The sequence below is a fragment of the Mustelus asterias genome, chromosome 2 (genome assembly GCF_964213995.1).
Source record: "Mustelus asterias chromosome 2, sMusAst1.hap1.1, whole genome shotgun sequence".
Classification (NCBI taxonomy): Eukaryota; Metazoa; Chordata; class Chondrichthyes; order Carcharhiniformes; family Triakidae; genus Mustelus; species Mustelus asterias.
The window spans coordinates 147,566,241-147,573,149 of NC_135802.1; the positions used below are offsets into that span (position 1 = coordinate 147,566,241).

At 45.5% G+C, this 6,909-nt stretch overlaps 1 non-coding gene across 1 annotated transcript; it reads left to right on the forward strand.

Moving 5' to 3' along the window:
• The first annotated feature begins 1,212 nt into the window (after window positions 1–1,212).
• LOC144481918 (U2 spliceosomal RNA) lies at window positions 1,213–1,400 on the forward strand. The gene has a single exon (XR_013495802.1). It is a non-coding gene; the product is annotated as a U2 spliceosomal RNA (small nuclear RNA).
• The last annotated feature ends 5,509 nt before the right edge of the window (window positions 1,401–6,909 follow it).

Below are 6,909 nucleotides of genomic sequence, written 5' to 3' on the forward strand. Positions count from 1 at the left end.
GCTGACATCCAGGGGCAACGCCCCTCCTTGCCCCCAACCTCCTCGGGGGGGGGCGGTGCAGGGTGGGGGGGTGCGGTGGGGGGGGGGGGGGGGGGCGGCTCGTGCTCTTGCCAGAGAGAACCTCCCCTGACGAGTTCACACAGGCAAGTGAGCCCAGTCGATTCTCTCCCAGGCTCATTAATTCAATGCATAAGAACATTTCCATGTTATTTAAAAATAAATTATTCAGCCTCGCGCCGGAAATGGGCACAAGGTTGATTGTGCCGGATATCCGGTGCTGGTAAGAATGCAAGAGGTGAGAAATTGGGCACGAACCTGATTTCACGGCTCTCGCACGATCTTACCGGCTCACCCCATGCATCGGCCAGCGGGGCAACGGTAAAATCGTTCCAAGATATCTGACCTGACTCTACGACCATGGATTGAGGTTAGGGTTGATTTGGCCGATTTTCCCACTTGTTTGTTGTTGCTGGTGACTACGTTCCCCTTTATGGAAACATTTATGTCTATTTCAAAGAAATACATCATCCTAAAGCTTTTCACCTTTGTTTGGAATTCCCTTGATGGACCCCCATTCAACAGCAATGAGTTCAGTCAATTTGTGAACTGTCTAGATTTCACTCATCAAAATATCACACCTTGGCGAACAAGAGCTAAGAGAGATTTACAGCTACAGCTGAGAGCAAGTCAACGGGAGCAAAGGCTGTGTTGCTTTCTGCACAATTATAGAGCAGCTCTTCACTCAGAGAGGGTGGTTAGGATCTGGAATGCACTGTCAGAGTGTGTGAGAGCGACAGATTCAACTGCGACTTTGAAAAGAGAATTGGATAAGACCTGAAGAGAAAAGGAAGAGGGCAAAGTGCTCGGATTAGCTATCTACTATTGCAGAGAGCTAACATGGACATGATCATAGAACCCCTACGTTACAGAAGGAGGCCATTCAGCCCATCAAGCCTGCACCGACAACAATCCCACCCTGGCCCTATCTCCATAACCCCGCATCCTTACTCTGCTAGTCCCCTGACGCGAAAGGACATTTTAGCAGGGCCAATTAACCTAACCCACACATCTTTGGAGTGTGGGAGGAAACTGGAACACCCAGAGGAAACCCACATAGACACAGCGAGATCATGCAAACTTTTCAAAGTTCTAAGTTCTAAGTTCCACACAAACAGTCACCCAAGGCCGGAAATGATGCTATGAAATAGTTTGGATGCTTCTCGGCCTTTTGGCTAAGATCAAGTGTAGTATGGATTGGATGCTGCACTTGGTTGAGGTCATTAGGTTACACTGAAGCTTCATATGTTTCATATGAAGCAATTTTTTAAAGCGGCATCTCGGCCTTTTGGCTGAGATGCAAATGAGCTCAAGTCTTGGAGGAGGTGTTGCTTTGTTCCTCCAATCAGCTTGGCTCATATAGATCAGGCCCAGGACAGGGTGGTTTGGTCGCTCGCCCTGTCTTTTCAGCCGGGATCGGAAATGTCTCAACTTGTTGAGACTTTGAATTGGATTTGATTTGATTGAATTGGAAAAGTATAAAAAAAATAGTTTGGATGCTTTCCAAAGGAAATTAAATTGACAGTTTAAAGTTTATTTATTAATGTCATAAGTGGGCTTACATTGACACTACAATGAGGTTACTGTGAAAATCCCCTTGTTGCCACACTCCGGCACCTGTTCGGGTACACTGAGGGAGAATTTAGCATGGCCTAGCCAACATGTCCTTCAGACTGTGGGAGGAAACCAGAGCACCCGGAGCAAACCCACATAGACAGGGGGAGAACGTGCAGACTCCCCACAGATAGTGACCCAAGCTGGCAATTGAGCCTAAGTCCTTGGCGCCGTGAGGCAGCAGTGCTAACCATTGTGCCAGCGTGCCGCCCACTACATGAGAGAGAAGGGAATAAGAAAATATGCTGTGAGTTCATGATAAGTTAAACCGAATGGGATGAGATTTCTGTGGAATATGAACACAAGTACAGACTAGTTGGGCTGTATGGTCTGTCTCTGTGCTGTACATTCTGTGTATTCTCTGTAACAATTTGTTCTTGATTAATCATTAGAAGGCCTTACAAAGTTGTACATTGCTCACATTCTGCAAGACCATCAACAGAGTTTACAAAAAATCTTTAGTCTGATCATCCTAAATACTCGGGTATTGGTCTTGCCTCAGTGGTAACACCCTGCTTAGTATAAGAGAATGGGATGGAGAGTTGTGAGAAATGTTAGGGCTAGAAACACTTTGGGGACTTCTTTTTTAACCTTGAGTGTCTGGCCGAAACTGAAAAGGGGGAATTTTAACCCCAGAAATGCCCATTTCTGGCTTTAATGAAGGTGGGACAGGGGAGAAGACAGAGTGGGATTGTTGTCGGTGCAGGCTTGATGGGCTGAATGGCCTCCTTCTGTAAGTGGTTAGCAGTGCTGCCTCACTGTGCCAGGGATCCGGGTTCGATTCTGGGCCTTTGGTCACTGTCTGTGTGGCGTTTACACGTTCTCTCTGTGTCTGCGTGGGTTTTCTCCAGGTGCTCTGGTTTCCTCCCATGCTCCAAAGATGTGCAGGTTAGGTGGATTGGCCATGGTAAAATTGTCCTTGGTGACCCAAGATGTGTAGGTTAGATGGATTAGCCATGGCAAATGTGTGGGGTTACAGGGATAGGCCTGGGTAAGATACTCTGTCAGAGAGTCGGTGCAGACTCAACAGGCCGAATGGCCTCCTTCTGCACTGTAGGGATTTTATGGTAGTGGACAATCTGCTCCCAGGATATTTGTTAATAATTTAAATGTTATTATGAGACAATGGAGAACTCCACTACTCTTCTTCAAAGTAGTGCCATAAGAGCTTTTGTGTCTACTTGAAAGTTTAATATAACATTACTTTTGAATTCTATACTGCCAATATTAAATCCCAGTACTTTGTTGGTATTTTTAATTGCATTGCTGACCTGTAATTCTATTATTAAGGATTTGTTCATCTGTATCCCTAGATCCTTTTGCTCCTCTACTACAATCAGTTTATTTGCAAAGAAGATGTTTCTTATCCAAGTGCACAGCGTCACATTTATTTATGTAAAAGTCTTCACTGCCTCGTTTCCAAGTTTCCTAATGCCTTCTTGTGTTATGTTGCATTCTTGGTTAATTTTAGCCATGCATCCAAGTTTTGTAACACCTGCAAATATTGATATTGAGTGATTCATTTTCACGTCTGTGTCATTAATGTAAATTATGGATAAGGTAGTCCCATTACTGATCCTTGTGAACCACTGGCCAGTATTTTCCTGCTCTGCCCACCACTGCTATCTTCCAGTCCCACTGATAATCAATGGACATTTGGTAGACCTGCCGCATCCCCCATAGTGTACCTTGCCATGGCAGGACACAAGAACTTCCCATTGTGTTCTGCAATCTGAATAACTACCCGGTACCACTACTCACTGCCTTCTATTGTTTTTGGCCGATTTACTGTCCCCTGATTCCACAAGCCCTAACCTTGGTCATGAGCCTACGGTCTGGTACGTTATCAAACATTTTGAAAAGCCATGTGTATGACATCTATCTATTCCATTCTTTCTAATACATCGCCAAAGAATTCTATCAGGTTAGTTCCGCATTGTCCCACCGAAGTTGACCCTTGCTGCAAGTTCCCTGAAAGCAGCATGGGCGCAAAATATAAATTGCCATCGACTTTGGTGGGACCAGTAGATTTTCCCAGTGGCTGATGGCAAGCTGCCCCCATTGTGGGAAAACTCACCATGCTGGTGGGGAGGAGAATTCCACATAATTTTTGTCTCCAAATGATTTTCAATTGCTTCTTCTAGTATGGATATTTCAATCCCTTCAATCAGGATTCCACCACCCCTGCCGCAGTGCCAAAACCGCTCTTTTTAAAGTCTCAAAGGGCATACTTTGTAAATGTGGAAAAAGGTTAACCATCCCTACTCACCTTTCTTGGCTTAGCTGACATTGTTGACAACACATTCTTCCTCCAGTCCCTCTCCCCGCCGTCATCTAGCTAGGTTGGTCTGCCCACTCGTGGTTCCATTATCCATAGCCAGAGAATCATCTGAAATGACTTCCCGTGCCGCGGCCATATTGTTCCCTCTAGTCATCCCCAAGGATCTATCCATGGCCCCCACCCGTTTCTCATCTACCTGCTGACCCTCTGCTTCATCACCTGAAAACACAGTGCCAGTTTTCACACATGTGCTGCCGGCTCTCCTTCACACCACCTCACTCTAACCTTCCACTGTCTAAATCTCCTTGTCTGACACCCAGTACTGAATGAGCAGAAATTTCCTCCAAACCATTGTCTTCAGTTCTCACTCCAAACTCCATTCTCTAGGAACTGCCTACATCGCTCTCCCCAGCAGTTAGGATGGAGACAGTCTGTTCATAAGCTTTGTGTGAAATTTGATTCTGAGATGAGCTACCCATCTGTAAATGTCACCGATTTTGACCTCCTTAACAACATCTGACTCTTCCCTTGCCTCAGCTCCTCTGCCACTGAAACCCTCATCAGCCTATCTGTCTGACCTTTCAAATGCACTCCTGACCATCCCCTTACATTCTACTCTTTGATGTCCTTAAACATGCCAACTCCTGATCACCCATTATCCCTATGCTCGCTTACCTACACTGGCTTCCAATTACGCAATGCTTTAATCTTAAAATTCTCATTCTTGTTTTTAAATCCCTCCATTGTCTTGTCCCTCTGTATATCTGCCAGGTGCCAGAGGACTGGAGAACAGCTAATGTGGTCCCACTATTTAAGAAAGGTTGTAGAGACAAGCCAGGGAACTACAGACCAGTGAGTCTCACGTCTGTGGTTGGGAAACTACTGGAGAAGATTCCGAAGGAGAGAATCTCTCTCCATTTGGAGAGGCAAGGTTTGATAGTCAGCATGGTTTTGTCAGTGGGAGGCCATGCCTAACAAATTTGATTGAATTTTTTGAGCATGTAACCAAGTGTGTACATGAAAGTAGTGGCGGTTGATGTAGTTTACATGGACTTCAGCAAAACCTTTGACAACGTCCCGCATGGAGACTTATTAAGAAGGCTAATGCACATTGGATACAGAGTGATCTGATGAAGTGGATTCATAATTGGCTTAGCGGTAGGAGACAGAGGGTGGTGACAGATGGCTGCTTTAGTGATTGGAGGCCAATGACTAGTGGCATACCACAGGGATCCCTGCTGGGCTCCCTATTGTTCGTCATTTATATAAATGACATAGATGACTATGTGGGGGGTAGGATCAGTAAGTTTGCCAATGACACAAAGATTAGCCAGGTGGTTAACAGTGAGGTTGAGTGTCTTGGGTTACAAGAAGATATAAACGAGATGGTCAAATGGGAGGATAAGTGGCAGATGGAATTTAACCCTGAAAAGTGTGAGGTGATGCACTTTGGAAGGAGTAATTTGACAAGGAAATATACCATGAAAGTTTTGATACTGGGAAGTTCCGAAGAACAAAGGGACCTTGGCATGTTTGTCCATAGATCTCTGAAGGCGGAAAGGCAGGTTAATAGGGTGGTGAAAAAGGCATATGGCACAATCGCCTTTATCAATCGGGGTATAGATTACAAAAGCAGAGAAGTCATGATGGAGTTGTATAGAATGTTGGTGAGGCCACAGCTGGAGTACTGTGTGCAGTTCTGGTCGCCATATTATAGGAAGGACGTGAACGCACTGGAGGGGATGCAGAGGAGATTTACCAGGAAGCTGCCTGGGATGGAACATTTAAGTTATGAAGAGAGGTTGGATAGGCTTGGGTTGTTTTCGTTGGAGCAGAGAAGACTGAGGGGTGACCTGATTGAGGTGTTCAAGATTATGAGGGACATGGGCAGGGTGGATAGGGAGCAGCTGTTCCTCTTAGTTGAAGGGTCAGTTACGACGGGACACAAGTTAAAAGTAAGAGGTGGGAGGTTTAGGGGGCATTGAGGAAAAATATTTTTACTCAGAGGGTGGTGACGGTCTGGAATGCACTGTCTGGGAGGGTGGTGGAGGTGGGGTGCCTCACATTCTTTAAAAAGTACCTGGATGAATACTTGGCATGTCATAGCATTCAAGGCTATGGACCAAGTGCTGGCAAGTGGGATTAGGTGGGCAGGTCAGGACCTTTCATGCATTGGTGCAGACTCGATGGGCCGAAGGGCCTCTTCTGCACTGTAGTATTCTATGATTTTGTGATATCTATAAACTCTTTTAGTTCCTTAGTTCCCTGAGTAGCTATGCTCATCTAATTCTGACCTCTTGACCATCTCCGATTGGAAGTCTTTTACTGGCTGGGCCTTCAGCTACTAAGGCTCTAATTTCTCTGCCTCTCTCTTTTATCCTTCAACATTTTCCTTAAAACCTGTCATTTTGACCAAGCTTTTGGCCGTAGAGTCTGGAGGCACAGGAGACCATTCAATCCATCAAGTCTGAACTGGTTTACATCACCTTCCCTAATATCTTATGGTGCTTGGTATCAAATTTTGGATGAGAGCACTCCTGTGAAGTGCTTTGGGACATTTTATTACATTAAAGGCACTTTATAAGTGCAAAGGGTCCCTTTACCTCTTCCATGCTTACCATCCAAGGTCTAAAACATTCATTCCAGGTTAAGCAGCTTTTCACTTGCACCTCTTTCAATTTGGTCCATTGCATTCGCTGCTCCCAATGTGGTCTTCTCTGTATTGGAGAGACCAAGCATAGACTGGGTGGTTGCTTTGCTGAGCACCTTCGGTCTCTGCGCAATCAGGACCCTGACCTGCTTGCCATTTTAACACACGATCCTGCTCCCATGCTCACATGTCTGTCCTTGGCCTGCTGCAATGTTCCAGTGAAACTCAACGCAAACTGAAGGAACAGCATCTCATCTTCCGGCTTGGCACATTACAGCCTTCCGGTCTCAACATCGAATTCAACAAC